This window comes from Panthera onca, chromosome C1 (assembly GCF_046562875.1).
Source record: "Panthera onca isolate mPanOnc1 chromosome C1, mPanOnc1 haplotype 2, whole genome shotgun sequence".
Classification (NCBI taxonomy): Eukaryota; Metazoa; Chordata; class Mammalia; order Carnivora; family Felidae; genus Panthera; species Panthera onca.
Window position 1 is genome coordinate 79,046,958 of NC_138346.1, and position 16,498 is coordinate 79,063,455.

The 16,498-nt window shown below is 39.3% G+C and overlaps 1 pseudogene; it reads left to right on the top strand.

Annotated features, from left to right (window-relative positions):
* The first annotated feature begins 12,606 nt into the window (after nucleotides 1–12,606).
* On the top strand, nucleotides 12,607–14,140 carry LOC132673760 (non-POU domain-containing octamer-binding protein pseudogene; annotated as a pseudogene).
* Nucleotides 14,141–16,498: the final 2,358 nt, after the last annotated feature.

Below are 16,498 nucleotides of genomic sequence, written 5' to 3' on the forward strand. Positions count from 1 at the left end.
TCCCGTGCCTCTCTCTCTCTCTCTCCCCAAATAAATAAATAACATTCAAAATAAAATAAAATAAAATAAAATAAAATAAAATAAAATAAAACAAAATAAACCCAGGATTTTGTTGTTTTTATTCAGTAAAGCCAACTGATCAGCAGACGACTGCCACTGAAAAGATGGTGGGTTACTTACAGTTCCCAGGGAGAGGAGGCACAACATGCTACCCAGGGCCACAGGAAGCACCATGGTCAGTGTGGAGGCACAACAAGCCAGGGGAAAGCATGGCCAAAAGACTTGATTGCAGTTTTCATGGGACAGAACAGATGAGGCAGGGTGAGCAGCTGAACAGGTTTAGGATCAGATAGTTTGAATAACTTCTGTGGGCTCGGGGCTACAGGTGTGGTCTCTCTGGTTGTCTGCTACCTGGCCCTTGGGTGGTTTCGGGCAGGAAAATTGTGTCCTGAAGTGCAGGAGCCTGATAAAAGCAGGCAGATGGTGGGTAGGGGCATGGGATTTGTTGGTTTACATATCGAAAGTGTGCTTGTCCTCTGAAGGCCAGTGGTTTGCTATCCGTAGGAATTAGCTACCTACCCCTTAGAGGGGAAGTCTGTCCTCAGGACAACAAGGCACCAGGATGTCAAAGCATCAAGAAACAAAAAATAAGTATACCTGAAACTAATAGAACGTTGCGGATCAACTAGACTTCAATTAAAAATTAAAAATTAAAATTAAAAACATGATTAATACGCCTTTCAGATTGGTTTACTTACTTTCTCATAGTATATCAGATATATTCTGGCCCCATCCCTTTTCTCAGTCCTCTTAAACCCTAAATTTGTTGTACCTATTTATAGTCTTCTCATCCATCAAGACCGAGCTCAAAGCTCCCCTCTACTTTGAAGATTTCCCTGACAAATAATTTGGTGTTTCATCAATTGTACATTCCTCTGCAACACCACTTGAATTATTGTCCTATGTTGTTATTTAACTTTCTTTGGGTATAAGCTAAATTTCTCCAATTAGATTGTTAATTTCTTGAGATCGGCAACCTCATTTTATCCTGTTCAGATCTTCCAGACTGTCTACCTTTACTCTGTGTGTGTAAACCTGCAGCCACTACCCAGGAATGAGCCTCTAGTATCATCGCTCTGTCTTGGCTCATACTGTCTTGCCACTGTCTCCTCATTTCCTCTGCTCCTAACCTCTTGCCAGATCTCCTCTCCATGGTTCTTCCCTTTGAGCTGGATGGATGCCTCCTACTGGCCCTTTGCCTTTACTTCTCAGGGAGTCTGAACTTGTTTCTCAGAGCGCATTTACTTCTGGTCTTTCTGGCCCTTGTCCATCTTCTGGAATCTTCCCTCAACTTTTTCATGAGTTGTAGGAAGCATGAAACAGACATACGGCTTGGATTATCATAGACTTTACATAGATGTGTGTGGAACTATAGCTTTATAGCCTTTTAAGTCACACTGTTTTCAGTAATTTGAGATTTTATACACAATTTGTGTCATCAAAAACAATCAACACTTTAACGAGCCTCTTCTGTGTTCCCCTATCCTATGTCTTAAGAACTGTAAGATAATTTATGAAAAATAGGTAAATACTTTGTTTTCACTGTCTTGTCTGACATATAAATCTTTGCCTAAAGGAGTTGGAAAGCCATCTCAACCTTCTCTGATTTGCTTAAATGAGTCCTATTTGAAAGATTTTTCTGAAACAAAACCTCATTAATGTCATTTAACTAAAAACAATATTATGGTGGGGTATTTAGAACTATATTTTTCTTTCTTAGCTCTGACTCAATATCAGAGTTTGTACTAGTTGGATTAGATGAAGTCAATAAACAACAACAAAATTTTTTTCTTTCTTTTTTTTTTAAGTGAACCCTTCATGCACCATAGGGCTTGAACTCACAACCCTGAAATCAAGAGTTGCATGCTCTACCAATTGAGCCAACCAGGCACCCCTAAACAAAAAAAAAATGTTTTAAAGGTATTTGGGAACTAGCTAAAGAAAGAGATGTGCTTCTAATATGCCTTTGTTTAAACCTTCAGATCCCTTTATGAAGACAAAGATCATGAACATTTTATTTTCTTTTTTAAATTTTTTTATGTTTATTTATTTTTGAGAGAGAGGGACAGAATGTGAGCAGGGGAGGGGCAGAGAGAGAGGGAGACACAGAATCCGAAGCAGGCTCCAGGCTCTGAGCTGTCAGCACAGAGCCCGATGTGGGGCTCAAACCCACTAACTGTGAGATCATGACCTGAGGCAAAGTCAGACACTTAACCGACTGAGCCACTCAGGTGCCCCAATTAAATTTTCTTTTTTTAAATAGGCTTCACACCCGAGCACACCCAAGCGTGGAGCTTGAACTCATCCTGGAGGTTAAGACCTGAGCTGAGATCAAGAGTTGGACACTTAACTGACTGAACTACCCAGGTGCCCCAAACGTTTTATTTTCTTTCTTTCTTTCTTTTTTTAAATGTTTATTTATTTTTGAGAGAGAGAGAGACAGAGACAGAGACAGAGTGCAAGTGGGGGAGGGGCAGAGAGAGAGAGGGAGACACAGAATCTGAAGCAGGCTCCAGGCTCTGAGCTGTCAGCACAGAGCCTGATGTGGGACTTGAACCCACGGACTGGGAGATCATGGCCTCAGCCAAAGTCAGACGCTTAACCAACAGAGCTACCCAGGCGCTCCACATTTTATTTTCTAATGAGGGCAAGAAACATGTGTTGGGTATTCAAGTGGTAAAGTCATTCATTTGTTACACTTAGGTTTTCATTTTGCCGTTTCTCTGATAACTGATTTGCCTGGATTCTGCTAGTGTGCGAATTAATGTGGAACACAAAGGCGATGTCATTTTAAGTGGAATATGGAAGATGTTAATCTTAGTGGCGAAAGGTTAAATAGTAATTTGGTAGTAGATTAAGACTCCCATACAGGGTATTTAGAAGAATATGGCATTTGATTTCATGATCTTTGTTTTCAGCATCTAAGATTTGATTCTTAGACACAGAGGTGTTTTGTGGAAGAATATTGTTCTCTATTTTCTCATTATGGATGACCTCATGATGGATTATGCAACTCATTATGGATATATCATCTACAAATTGATCTTTTTTTAAAGTTTATTTATTTATTTTGAGAGAGAGAGAGACAGAACACACAAGATTGGGGGGGGGGGGGTGTAGGGGGCAGAGAGAGTAGAAAGAGAGAATCCCAAGCAGGCTCTGAACTGTCAGCATGGAGCCTGATGCAGGGCTTGAACTCACAAACTGTGAGATTATGACTTGAGCAGAAACCAAGAGTTGGACGCTTAACCGAATGAGCACCCAGTCATCCCTACAAATTGATCTTAACCTTCTTTGGAATCACTTAACTTTGAGGACTTTCCCAGCCTGAATTTTAAAATGTGTCTTAAATTTATCGTCCTTTGTATAACTTTCATTTTAATTAAGTTATGCTCATTGTCTTAAATGTATCTCCTACAAACTACAAAGAAATCTTCCCCACTTTTAATACACTAATATTTCATTAAGAGATATATTATCAATTTACCAATTCCTGTCATAGTTTTATATGCTGTTTTTTAAATGATTATAATACTTACTATTTACTAAACTTTTATAATCAGATGAAAAATAATGCATGACTGTGTGTTTTGAAAAATAGGGTTATGCATGTATGAGATACAGTTTTTAAACTCTGATCATATTTCTTCTTAACATCTATGTTTCTTAAGTTATAGCTTTAATAATTGGGCTGGTTTTCAGATAAGATCCAATATAGCTTATCAGTCTGATGATGTCTTTCTGTTTTTTTGTTTTGTTTTGTTTTGTTTTTTGATGATGTCTTCCTGGATTTATTTTGAGAGTTTCTCCATTCTTCTTGAGGTACAATATACTGCAACCATAAAACTATTTTCACAGCTTTTAGAGTATGGTTTTATAGAAAAGTAAGTAAATGTTTTCTCTATTATTTATAAATGTCTTTTCTAATCAGTAAAACTAAAAGGCAACTGACAGAATGGGAGATGATATTTACAAATGACATATCAGATAAAGGGTTAGTATCCAAAATCTATAAAGAACTTATCAAACTCACTGCCAAAAAAAACAAATAATCCAGTGAAGAAATGGGCAAAAGACATGAAGAAACACTTCTCCAAAGAAGACATCCAGATGGCCAACTGACACATGAAAAAATGCTCAACATCACTCATCATCAGGCAAATACAAATCAAAACCACAATGAGATACCACCTTACACCTGTCAGAATGGCTAACACGAACAACTCGGGCAACAACAGATGTTGGCGAGGATGCGGAGAAAGAGGATCTCTTTTGCATTGTTAGTTGGGAATGCAAGCTGGTGCAGCCACTCTGGAAAACAATATGGAGGTTCTTCAAAAAACTAAAAATAGAACTACCCTACAACCCAGCAATTGCACTACTAGGCATTTATCCACGGGATACAGGTGTGCTGTTTCGAAGGGACACATGCACCTCCAAGTTTATAGCAGCACTATCAACAATAGCCAAAGTATGGAAAGAGCCCAAATGTCCATTGATGGATGAATGGATAAAGAAGATGTGGTATATATATATATATATATACAATGGAGTATTACTCAGCAATCAAAAAGAATGAAATCTTGTCATTTGCTACTACGTGGATGGAACAGGAGAGTATTATGCTAAGTGAAATTAGTCAGAGAAAGATAAAAATCATACGACTTCACTCATATGAGGACTTTAAGAGACAAAACAGATGAACATAAGAGAAGGGAAACAAGAATAATATAAAAACAGGGAGGGGGACAAAACAGAAGAGACTCATAAATATGGAGAACAAATTGAGGGTTACTAGAGGGGTTGTGGGAGGGGGGTGGGCTAAATGGGTAAGGGGCACTAAGGAATCTACTCCTGGAATCACTGTTGCACTATATGCTAACTAATTTGGATGTAAATTTTAAAAAATAAAAAATAAGATAAAAAAATAATGTCTTTTCTATTTAAAAATATTAAATATTTTAAAAATCTTAAATACCTTAAAGTGTGGAGGGTGATCCACCACTACATTTGCTTGTCATGGAGTTCAACAATGTCACTTAACATTCATGGCACTTCCACTTTGGTATGCTACCATGTCTAAAGGTATTTATTATTAAACTTATTTTTTTTTAATTTTTAACGTTTTTATTTATTTTTGAGACAGAGAAAGGGCGAGGGAGGGGCAGAGACAGAGGGAGACACAGAATCAGAAACAGGCTCCAGGCTCTGAGCTGTCAGCACAGAGCCCGACACAGGGCTTGAACCCATGAACTGTGAGATCATGATCTGAGATGAAGTCGGAAGCTCAACCCACTGAGCCACCCAGGCGCCCCTATTAAACTTATTGAATAAGGCAATTTAACATAGTATAATAATAAATAGAGATGGTAAAATGTTTCCTCCACAAGAAAACCTTCCAATTCTTGCCTTGATCTTTTCTTACAGTGATTGCCCTGATATCTCTAGGAGAGAGACCTACAGTAAGCTTGTTTGGGCCCTCCTTTAGTATATTGACACTACTTATAACTTCTTCCCTTATACTTTTTTAATTAGTTGGGCCCATAATCTTTACAGATTTTCTATTTCTAGTCTAACTATTTCCGCTCCTGAAGTCGTTAATATTCTCCATTGTTTAAAATTTGCTAGTTCAGGGCTCCTGAGTGGCTCAGTCAATTAAGCATCCAACTCTTGACTTTGGCTTAGGTCATGATCACACAGTGCATGAGATCGAGCAAGGAAACTGCTTGAGATTCTCTCTCTCTGCCCTTCCCACCATATGCTCTCTCTCTCAAAATAAATTAATTAATTAAAAAAAATTTTGCTAGTTCATTCTCATCTTCATACATTTGCCCTGAATTTCCCTCCCAGATGGTGTGGGGCCTTGGTGACCCAAGACTGGGTTAATGTGTGACGGTCACAGAATTTGATGTCTAAGAAGATCTGAAACACAGACCTGACAGCAAATCTGGGACAAGCCTGGCAGAGAGTTGAACTGGTATGAATGTTGAATGTGTTTGCCAAAATGGTAATTAGAAGGGGAACAGCAGAGTAGAGGGAATGTGACACAGGCTGGGAATCAGATGTACTGAGTGGAATAAGCCAGTTCATAAGAGAAAGCAGGAGGGAGATGCCTAGCAAGACTTTTTTTTTTTCTTTCTGTGTAAGGCTTGAAGATGGATGGGAGCTTCTAATAGGGTACTTGAGGCCCTGTCCATGGACGGAATCAAAGCAACTCAGGACATGGAGAATGCTCAGGTGCATTTGTTCAACCAACAGTTGTTTACATGTCCACTCAGTGCAGGTGATCCAAAACTGTAAGTCACGTTTTTGGTACATTAGAGAGGTATTATTTGATATTATATATACCTTTTTTTTGGTGCAAAGAAAACTTAAAGCTTTTTTAGGACATCTTGTCTCTACACTTAACTTGAGACCCATAAAATGTCTTATTAAAAATGTGAATATACTTGTAGAAAATACGGTGAATTCTTGCAACAAATGCAATTTCTTGTTCCTTATGTAAATCTTTGGAATGTTTCTTCAACTGACAATTGCCCTTGATGAAAAAGAATAGATAAACTTCAACTAAAGTGAGAACATGACAAGATATTTGGGGAAAATCCACTTAAGATGCATGTATGCTGGGTTAGAAGGAGTGTATTAATTATGCCCCAAAAGAGGATCTTAGCATTTTGAAGTTGGTTTCCTAAAGCTATTAGTTCACATTTAGTGTTTTAGAAATTACTGGAAGCAAAATAGGAATATAATTCTGCCTGTTATAAAACCATGTTATGTCTCTACTTAGAATGTTTCACTTCAAATAAGGCTACAGTGATCATGGAAAGGATCAAAAAAAAGGAACCCAAACTGGACAGAGATAAAGACAGACTTAAAAAAAAATAATTCTTATGTATTTTAGAGAAAGACTTAAAAAATAGGATCTTAGGAAGATATAACTGAGTACAAATATTGAATAAATTCTGAATACTAAAATTAGGCTGTATCTTTTAAAGTAAAAAGTGGTAAATTTTAGGATAATTGTCTATTCCATAGACTCTGTAAATGTGGCTATCTATTGCCTTAAAGTGACATTTTAAATCTCAATTGTGTGTTGATATTTTACCTGTCTTTAGCGCCCTGCCCTGGTGTTTGTTCTTCTGACTGTACCTCTACAGAGATTCATGGAGTTCAATCATCATAGCCTAATAAACATCATTAAATGACGAATACAAAATGAAATCAAGTATAAATAAATAATTTCTTTACATTAAAACTAAAAAAAAGTTCATTACATTCGCATGATGAAGATTAAGTGAATATTATTTTTAAAAATAGCAAACTAGTTTATTGACATTCACCGGCAAAATGAATTAGTCAGTAAATACTTATTAAACTCTATGTAAAATATATAAAAATTTGATGTGTTATAATGAGGTATTATCCATATGACCTTAAGGTAAATAGAAAGGGCTGTGTATGTATGTATGTATGTATGTATTTATTATTGCTATTTTTTAAAGTAATCTCTACGCCCATGGGGCTTAAACTCACAACCCTGAGATCAAGAGTCTCATGCTCCACTGACTGAGCTAGCCAGGCTCACCAAAAGGGCAATGTTTTTAATTTGGGCCAATTTAGGTCTCTGAAACTTGTTTCAAAGTTTGCATCTGTGTATTGTAGTTAAGGCCATCCTGGTTGATTCCAGGAGTGAGGCAATGTCGCCACCTACTGTGCAGACCATGGTAATGATGATGATAAAGGGAAAAATGAATAATTTTCCAGTTTTAAATAAATTATGAGGTAAATATTAAGCTAATTTTGGCTGTGATTACATTATACCACTCCTCAATTGTATCATCAGTGTACTGGATTACTGAGAACCAAACAATTGATCCTAGTTTTGTCAAGCTAGGCCTTGGTAGCCGTGTGCTTTTAAGGTAAACCTCCTCTCTCTTTTTTTTTTTTTTTTTTTTTTTACTTTGAGTGTAATTGACATACAACGTTACATTAGTTTCAGGTATTCAACTAAGCGATTTGACAGGTTTATACATTACGCTATGTTCATGTGTAGCTACCATCTGACCTGTTACATCACTGTTATAATACCATTGACTCCGTCCCTTTTATTCTCATGACTTCTCCTACCATTATTTTACTACTATCAATCTCTCTCTTTATGTCTGTTAATATTTGCTTTATGTATTTAGGCGTTCCAGTGTCAGGTGCATAGATATTTGCAATTGTTATATTCTCTTGTTGGATTGACCCCTTATCATTATGTAAGGACTTTGTCTCTTGTTAGTTTTTGTTTTAAAGTCTGTTTTGTCTGACACACGTATTGCTATCCCAGCTTTTTTTTTTCTTCCATTTGCCTGGTGAGTGTTTTCCATCCTTTTGCTTTCAGTCTGTCTGCACCCTTAGGTCTGAGGGGAGTCTCTGCAGGCAGCATATAGATAGGTCTTGCTTTTTTATCCATTCCCCACCCTATGTCTTTTGATTGGAGTATTTAGGCATACTGATAGGTATGTATTTATTGCCATTTTAAATTTATTTTCTAGTTACTTGTGTAGTTCCTTGTTCGATTCTTCTTGCTCTCTTTGTGACTGATGAGTTTCTATAGTGTTACATTTGGCTTTCTTTCTCTTTATTTTTGTATATCTACCAAAGGTTTGGGTTTGTGGTTACTGTGAAGTTGATATATAACATCTGAAGTAAATAGCAGTCTATATAGATATGACGGTCATTTAAGTTCAAACACGTGCCAAACACAAACACACAGAAAAAGGGGGGGGGGCTTCTTTTTCTTTACCCTCTTCCCTTCCCTTTTAACTCCGTTCTCTACATTTTACATATATGTTGTCATATTTTACATCTTTTTATTCATAACTTTCTCATGTTTAATTAGAACTATTTCTTTTCCATTTAAAGAATTTCCTTTAACATTTCTTGGAAGGCTGGTGTAGTGGTGATAAACTCCTTTAACTTTTGCTTGTCTAGGAACATCTTTACCTCACTTTCCAATCTGAATAAACTTTCCTGGTAAAGTATTCTTGGTTGCAGGTTTTTTTCCTTTCAGCACTTTGAATATACCATGCCATTACATTCTGGCCTGCCAAGTTTCTGCCAAAAACTCAGCTGACAGCCTTTTAAGTTTTTCCTTGTAGATAACTTTTGTTTCTCTCTTGCTGTCTTTAAGATTTTTCTCTTAATTTTTAAACTTTGACATTTTAATTATTATGTGCTGTGATGTGGAACTCCTTGGCTTCATCTTATTCTCTGTGCTTCTTGGACTTGGATGTCTATTTCCTTCCCTAGCTTAGGGAAGTTTTCAGTTATTATTTCTTCAAACATGCTTTCTACACCTTTCTCTCTTTCTTCTTCTTCTGGGACCTCTATAAGTGTGAATCTGTGTTTCCTTGATGTTGTTTAAGAGATCTCTTAATCTAAGTTTATTTTTTAATTAATTAATTAATTTATTTTGAGAGAGAGAAAAAAATGAGAAGAGGAGGAACAGAGAGAAAGAGAGAGAGAGAGAGAGAGAGAGAGAGAGAATCCCAAGCATGCTCCCTGCTGTCAGCATGTAGCCTGATGCAGGGCTCGAATCCATGAACTGTGAGATCATGACCTGAGCCGAGATCAAGAGTCGAATGCTTTAACCAACTGAGACAACCAGGTGCCCCAATCTATCCTTATTAAAAATTTTTTTTTAAATTATTTTATATTTAAAATTATTTTAATTATTTAACACTATTCAACTTGTGTGCTTTCCACTGCCCTATCTTCTAGATCATTGATATGTTCTTGTGTATCCTGTAATCTACTGTTGATTCCCTCTAGTGTGCTTTTTATTTCAGTTATTGTATTATTCAGCTCTGATTAGTTCTTGTTATTTTTTTAAATTCAAAAAAATTTTTTAATGTTTATTTATTTTTGAGAGAGAGAGAGAGCATGAGGAGGAGAGGGGCAGAGAGGGAGGGAGATACAGAATCTGAAGCAAGCTCCAGCCTCGGAGCTGTCAGCACAAAGCCTGACTCGGGGCTGGAACTCTGAGATCATGACTGAGCGGAAGTCCTACGCTCAACCAACTGAGCCACCCAGACACCCCAACTGAGGTTTTTTTCTTGTTCTTTCTTTTGTAGCATATTCTTCTGTGTCCCCATTTTGCTTGACTTTCTCTATTTATTTCTATGGATTAGGCAGAATCGCTACTTGTCCAAAATTGAAGGAGCGATCTTGTGTATGGTGTCCCTATGTGTGCCTGGTGAGTTTTGCTAGCTGGCTGGAGCTGTGGCTGTGTATGCTAGTTACCTCTTTTGAACTGTGACTTTTTACAGAAAGAAGAAAATGAAGAAGAGAGAAAGAAGAAAGAAAAGTACGAAAATACGAAAAAAAGAGAAAGAAAACAAAATTAAAAAGAACAAAAATTAAAACAAGACAAATTAGAATTATAAAAGTAAAATATAGGGGCGCCTGGGTGGCTCAGTCGGTTGAGCGTATGACTTCAGCTCAGGTCATGACCTCACAGTCTGTGAGTTCAAGCCCTGCGTCGGGCTCTGTGCTGACAGCTCAGAGCCTGCAGCCTGCTTCAGATTCTGTGTCTCCCTCTCTCTCTGACCTTCCCCCGTTCATGCTCTGTCTCTCTCTGTCTCAAAAATAAACATTTAAAAAAATTTTAAAAATAAATAAATAAATAATAAAAGTAAAACATATTTAAAACTTTTTTTAATTAAAAAAAACATTAAAAAACACAGTTTATTTTCTGTGCTCCAGCACCACAGAGGCTGGTGTGGGCTTATGGAGCCTGGGTGCTGAAGTTTCTTTTTTTTTTTTTTTTTTTTTTTTTTAATTTTTATTTTTATTTTTTATTTTTTAATATATGAAATTTACTGTCAAATTGGTTTCCATACAACACCCAGTGCTCATCCCAAAAGGTGCCCTCCTCAATACCCATCACCCACCCTGCCCTCCCTCCCACCCCCCATCAACCCTCAGTTTGTTCTCAGTTTTTAACAGTCTCTAATGCTTTGGCTCTCTCCCACTCTAACCTCTTTTTTTTTTTTTTTTTTTTTTTCCTTCCCCTCCCCCATGGGTTTCTGTTATGTTTCTCAGGATCCACATAAGAGTGAAACCATATGGTATCTGTCTTTCTCTGTATGGCTTATTTCACTTAGCATCACACTCTCCAGTTCCATCCATGTTGCTACAAAAGGCCATATTTCATTTTTTCTCATTGCCACGTAGTATTCCATTGTGTATATAAACCACAATTTCTTTATCCATTCATCAGTTGATGGACATTTAGGCTCTTTCCATAATTTGGCTATTGTTGAGAGTGCCGCTATAAACATTGGGGTACAGGTGCCCCTATGCATCAGTACTCCTGTATCCCTTGGATAAATTCCTAGCAGTGCTATTGCTGGGTCATAGGGTAGGTCTATTTTTAATTTTCTGAGGAACCTCCACACTGCTTTCCAGAGCGGCTGCACCAATTTGCATTCCCACTGGGTGCTGAAGTTTCAAGGTCACTGTGAGCCAGACCCTGTCCCAGTCTGAGCTTTTAAGGTGAAGTGGGAGAGAGTATCCCTGCAGCTCCTCAGCCCTTTAAAACTGAGACTTCTATTTCTATATCCCAGTGCTTACCAGGGCTGGTGTGGGCTTGTGGACCCTGGGCTTGCTGAGGTTACCAGCTCCTTGTGATAACCAGACCTGGCAGTTATGGCATTCGGCCTGCCTGTCAGGGCATCAGACCCGCCCATTATGGTGTCCAGACCCTGCTCTGGTCTGGGCTTTTAAGGTGGGGTGGGAACATAAACTCTGTCATTCTCTAGTCCCTCTGACCTGGAGAGCTTTCCTGTAGTTCCTTCATTCTTGGTGAAGCTCTACTGTTGTCTTCTATATACTAGTTGCCCTTTTAAACCACCGCTATTTTTTCTGTGCACAAGCAGAGGGATCTGTTCCCATCCCCCAGTACTATCCCTCCCCACTGCTGTTCACAGTTTAGAGGGTTGGAAGTTTCCTTTGTTACCTTGTTTGCATTTCTCTTGCTGTTCTCTTGTCATTCTATCATTGGTTGTTTAGTAACTATTCAGTCAGCCCTCAGTTCTTCCTCAGCAGGAATTGTTCTATTAATTGGTTCTATTAATTTGGTATGTTCCCTGGAGAAGGTGAGTTCAACGTCTTCCTATGTTGCCATCTTGGACTGTAATTCCTCAGGATCTTTCTTTAAAACATATACACACATATGCACACACACAATTTTCTGAATTTGTGTCTTTTTCTCTTCTCCAACCCTTTCATCAGGACCTTTTAATGTTAGTATTGGTCCATTTATCCTTTACTTTTCCATAAGCTGATTTCCAAAGTGGTCTTTTTCTTTTCTTTCTAGACTTCCCATACAGTTTCTCTTTTTATTTTGCTAAAGATCCAATCTATCCAATTTGTGAGAGTTTGTGTGTGTGTGTGTGTGTGTGTGTGTGTGTGTTTAGTTTTTTTGAGAGAGAGAGAGAATGAGTAGGGTTGAAGCAGAGAGAGAGAGAGAGGGAGAGAGAATTCCACGCAGTCTCAGGACGGTGGAGGCCGTGTAGCATTGCCGTTACTCTGAGGAGAACAGTCGGTAGAGGGGTGCAAAAATGCAGAGCAATAAAACCTTTAACTTGGAGGAACAAAACCATACTCCAAGGAAGCATGATCAGCATCATCACCAGCAGCACCACCAATAGCAACAGCAACAGCCACCACCGCCACCAATACCTGCAAATGGACAGGAAGCCAGCAGCCAGAATGAAGGCTTGACTATTGACCTGAAGAATTTTGGGAAACCAGGAGAGAACACCTTCACCCAACGTCGCCGTTTCTTTGTGAATATCTTCCTGCTGACATCACTGAGGAGGAGATGAGGAAACTACTTGAGAAATACGGGAAGGCAGGTGAAATCTTCATTTATAAGGATAAGGGCTTTGGCTTTATCCACTCGGAAATGCGAACCCTAGCGGAGACTGCCAAAGTAGAGCTGGACAACATGCCACTTCGTGGAAAGCAGCTGCGTGTGCGCTTTGCCCGCCATAGTGCATCATTCATGTCCGGAACCTTCCTCGGTATGTTTCCAATGAACTGCTGGAGGAAGCTTTTTCTGTGTTTGGCCAAATGGAAAGGGCTGTAGTCTTCGTGGATGATTGAGGAAGGCCCTCAGGAAAAGGCATTGTTGAATTCTCAGGGAAGCCAGCTGCTCGGAAAGCTCTGGACAGGTGCAGTGAAGGCTCCTTCTTGTTAACCACATTTCCTCAGCCTGTGGCTGTGGAGCCCATGGACCAGTTGGATGATGAAGAGGGATTCCAGAGAAGCTGGTTATAAAGAACCAGCAATTTCATAAGGAGCGAGAAAAGGCACCCAGATTTGCACAGCCTGGCTCCTTTGAGTATGAGGATGCCATACACTGGAAGGCACTCATTGAGAGGAGAAGCAGCAGCAGGACCAAGTGGATCGCAATATCAAGAAAGCTCGTGAGAAGCTGGAGATGGAGATGGAGGCTGCTCGCCATGAACACCAAGTCATGTTAATGAGACAGGATTTGATGAGGCGTCCAGAAGAACTCCGGAGGAGGGAAGAGCTGCACAACCAAGAACTGCAAAAACGAAAGCAACTGGAGCTCAGGCAGGAGGAGGAGCGCAGGCGCCATGAATAAGAGATGCAGCGGCAACGGGAAGAAATGATGCAGCGACAGCAGGAAGGATTCAAGGGAACATTCCCTGACGCAGAGAACAGGAGATACGGATGGGCCAGATGGCTATGGGAGGTGCTTTGGGCATAAACAACAGAGGCGCCATGCCCCCTGCTCCAGTGCCAGCTGGTACCCCAGCTCCTCCAGGACCTGCCACTATGATGCCAGATGGAACCTTGGGATTGACCCCACCAACAACTGAACGCTTTGGCCAAGCTACTACCATGGAAGGAATTGGGGCCATTGATGGAACCCCTCCTGCGTTCAACCGTGCAGCTCCCGGAGCTGAATTTGCTCCAAACAAACGTTGCCGATACTAATAAAAATTTCAGTGTCTCGTTTCCCAAAAACTCTTAAAAGAAGGACCTTTTCTGGACTAGCCAGAATTCTGCCCTGGAAGAGTGTTAGGGATTTCTCCCAATAGTTAGGTCTTCCTTGCCTATACTACTCTAAGGGAGTATGCTGGAGGCCGAGGGCAAGGGGTGGGGGGCGATAAAATTTAACAAATCAGTTCTGTGTGGTATATTGTCTAGCTAATTGATTCTGTGTAGTGCATTCCTGAAGTCTCTTGTGATTGTTGAGGGCCTGGGGTGAGGGTGGGGGAATCATGACAAAATGGAGCCAGTTAGACCCCCTGTTAATCTTGCTCACTCCATTCTTTGTCCATCCTGTTCTATTTGCTTTCTCATTCTTACACCCTCCAAACCCAGAGACACCGCCACCTACACCACAAAAACAAACATCCCCCAATGACCTTAGCCCCATTGCTCCACTTGCAGGTGGGAATTCAGGCAAATGTCCACAGACGTCACAGACAACATACATACGGTTCTGTTATATCCCATATATTACCCCTTCGTGTCCTAAAGAAGACTTTTTCTCTTAGAGATATTCATTTTAGTGTATCTTTAAAAAAAATCTTGTGTTAAGTTGCCTCCATCTTTTTTCTTGGGTAAGGGTAACCCAGGAATGGCCCTTTTCTGTCTATGATGTTGCTGTTCACAGCTTTTCTTGATAGGCCTAATACAATCTTGGGAACAGAGTTGCTGTATGCTGAAGGTTGGACAGTAGCTCTTAGTCTTGCCTATCTTAGGTAGTTACGCTGTGCATTTTTTTATTGGTGTACCACGCTTGATTTGTTCCTGATATCTTTGGAGCTTTTCTGAGAAATGGAGCAGTAATGCAGCATCAACTTATTAAAATATATTTTAAGCCTTTAAAAAAAAGAAAAAAAAAGAATTCCAAGCAGGCTCTATGCTGTCAGTGCAGAGCCCCGCATGGGGCTTGATCCCACGAACTCTGAGATCATGACTTGAGCCAAGTTTAAGAGTGGGATGCTCAACCGACTGAGCCACCCAGATGCCCCCAATTTGTGAGAGTTTAGTTTGAGATACATCTTTTCAATTACAATCAGAACTATTCCCAACACCATATTTGTTGGGCTAACTACCCTCAACTAGGCAACTAAAATATTTTAAATGTGTACATACCATTGTTCACTTGAACCAACACTTAGTATTTCTCTGTCTTCTGCCTATGTATTCTCTTCCATTAATCAGTCATTTGCATAAATCACTCCTCCTATCTGAATATAACTCATTTGAGGGCAGTTATTATATCATTTTCATGCTTCCTCAGCATCAACCCTTATCCCACCACTAGTATTTTGCAAATAGTAGGCACCCAATATTTACTATATGAAATGTGAGAAATATAATACACTTGAAAAATGCTTTTATTCATTGTGATGGAGTGGGGAAAATAAAGTAATACAAAGATAGAAAAGAAAAAAGTAATAAGAATTTTATTGAATATTTGGGCACTTCTTTGTTCTTTTCAGCCAACTTCAGGAGAACAATAGTGAGGACTGGAAGGTGAGAGGAAGGAATTAGAGAAATAAAGGACAAGTAATCAATCAAACATAGGCCTATTCAGTGTGTCTTCGGTTGGCCTGCTATAACACAATAGCATAGACTGGGTGGTTTATAAACAACAGAAATTTATTTCTCACAGTTCTGGAGGCTGGAAGTCTGAGATTGGCGTGCCAGCATGGTCAGGTTCTGGTGAGGGTCCTCTCTGGGTTACAGAGTGCAAAGTTCTTGTTATATCCTCACATGGTGAAAAGAGAGGGAGCTAGCTCCCTGGCCTCTTCTTATAAGAGTATTCATCTCATTCACAAGGACTCCACTCTCATGACCTAATTATCTCCCAAAGGTCCCACCTCCTAGTATCATTCTACTAAGGGTTATATTTCAAAGTATGAATTGGGGGTGGGGCACAAACCTTCAATCTATAATTCAGTATTCACAGTATTCTAAGAAATGGGTTAATTTCTTGGGAGGGGCATAGAATTTAAAAACCACACAGATCCTGAGATGCCTGGGTGGCTCAGTTGGTTGAGCATCTGACTTGTTTTCAGCTTGGGTTGTGACCCTAGGGTCATGGGATCAAACCCTGCACTGGGCTCCATGCTGAGTATAGTGCCTGCTTGGGGTTCTCTCTTTCTCTCCCTCTGCTCCTCTCCCCTGCTCACTCTCTCTTTAAAATAAAATAAAATAAAATAAAATAAAATAAAATAAAATAAAATAAAATTTAATTTAAAAAGCCCACACAGATCCTTATATTGTTCTCTTGGGGAGTTACAACTATCACATGCAATAGGTTAAAGGAACATTGATTGCCAAGTAGTGCAATGGTGTTCATGTGCTCAATAAAAGTTTCAGAGACATGGAAGACATG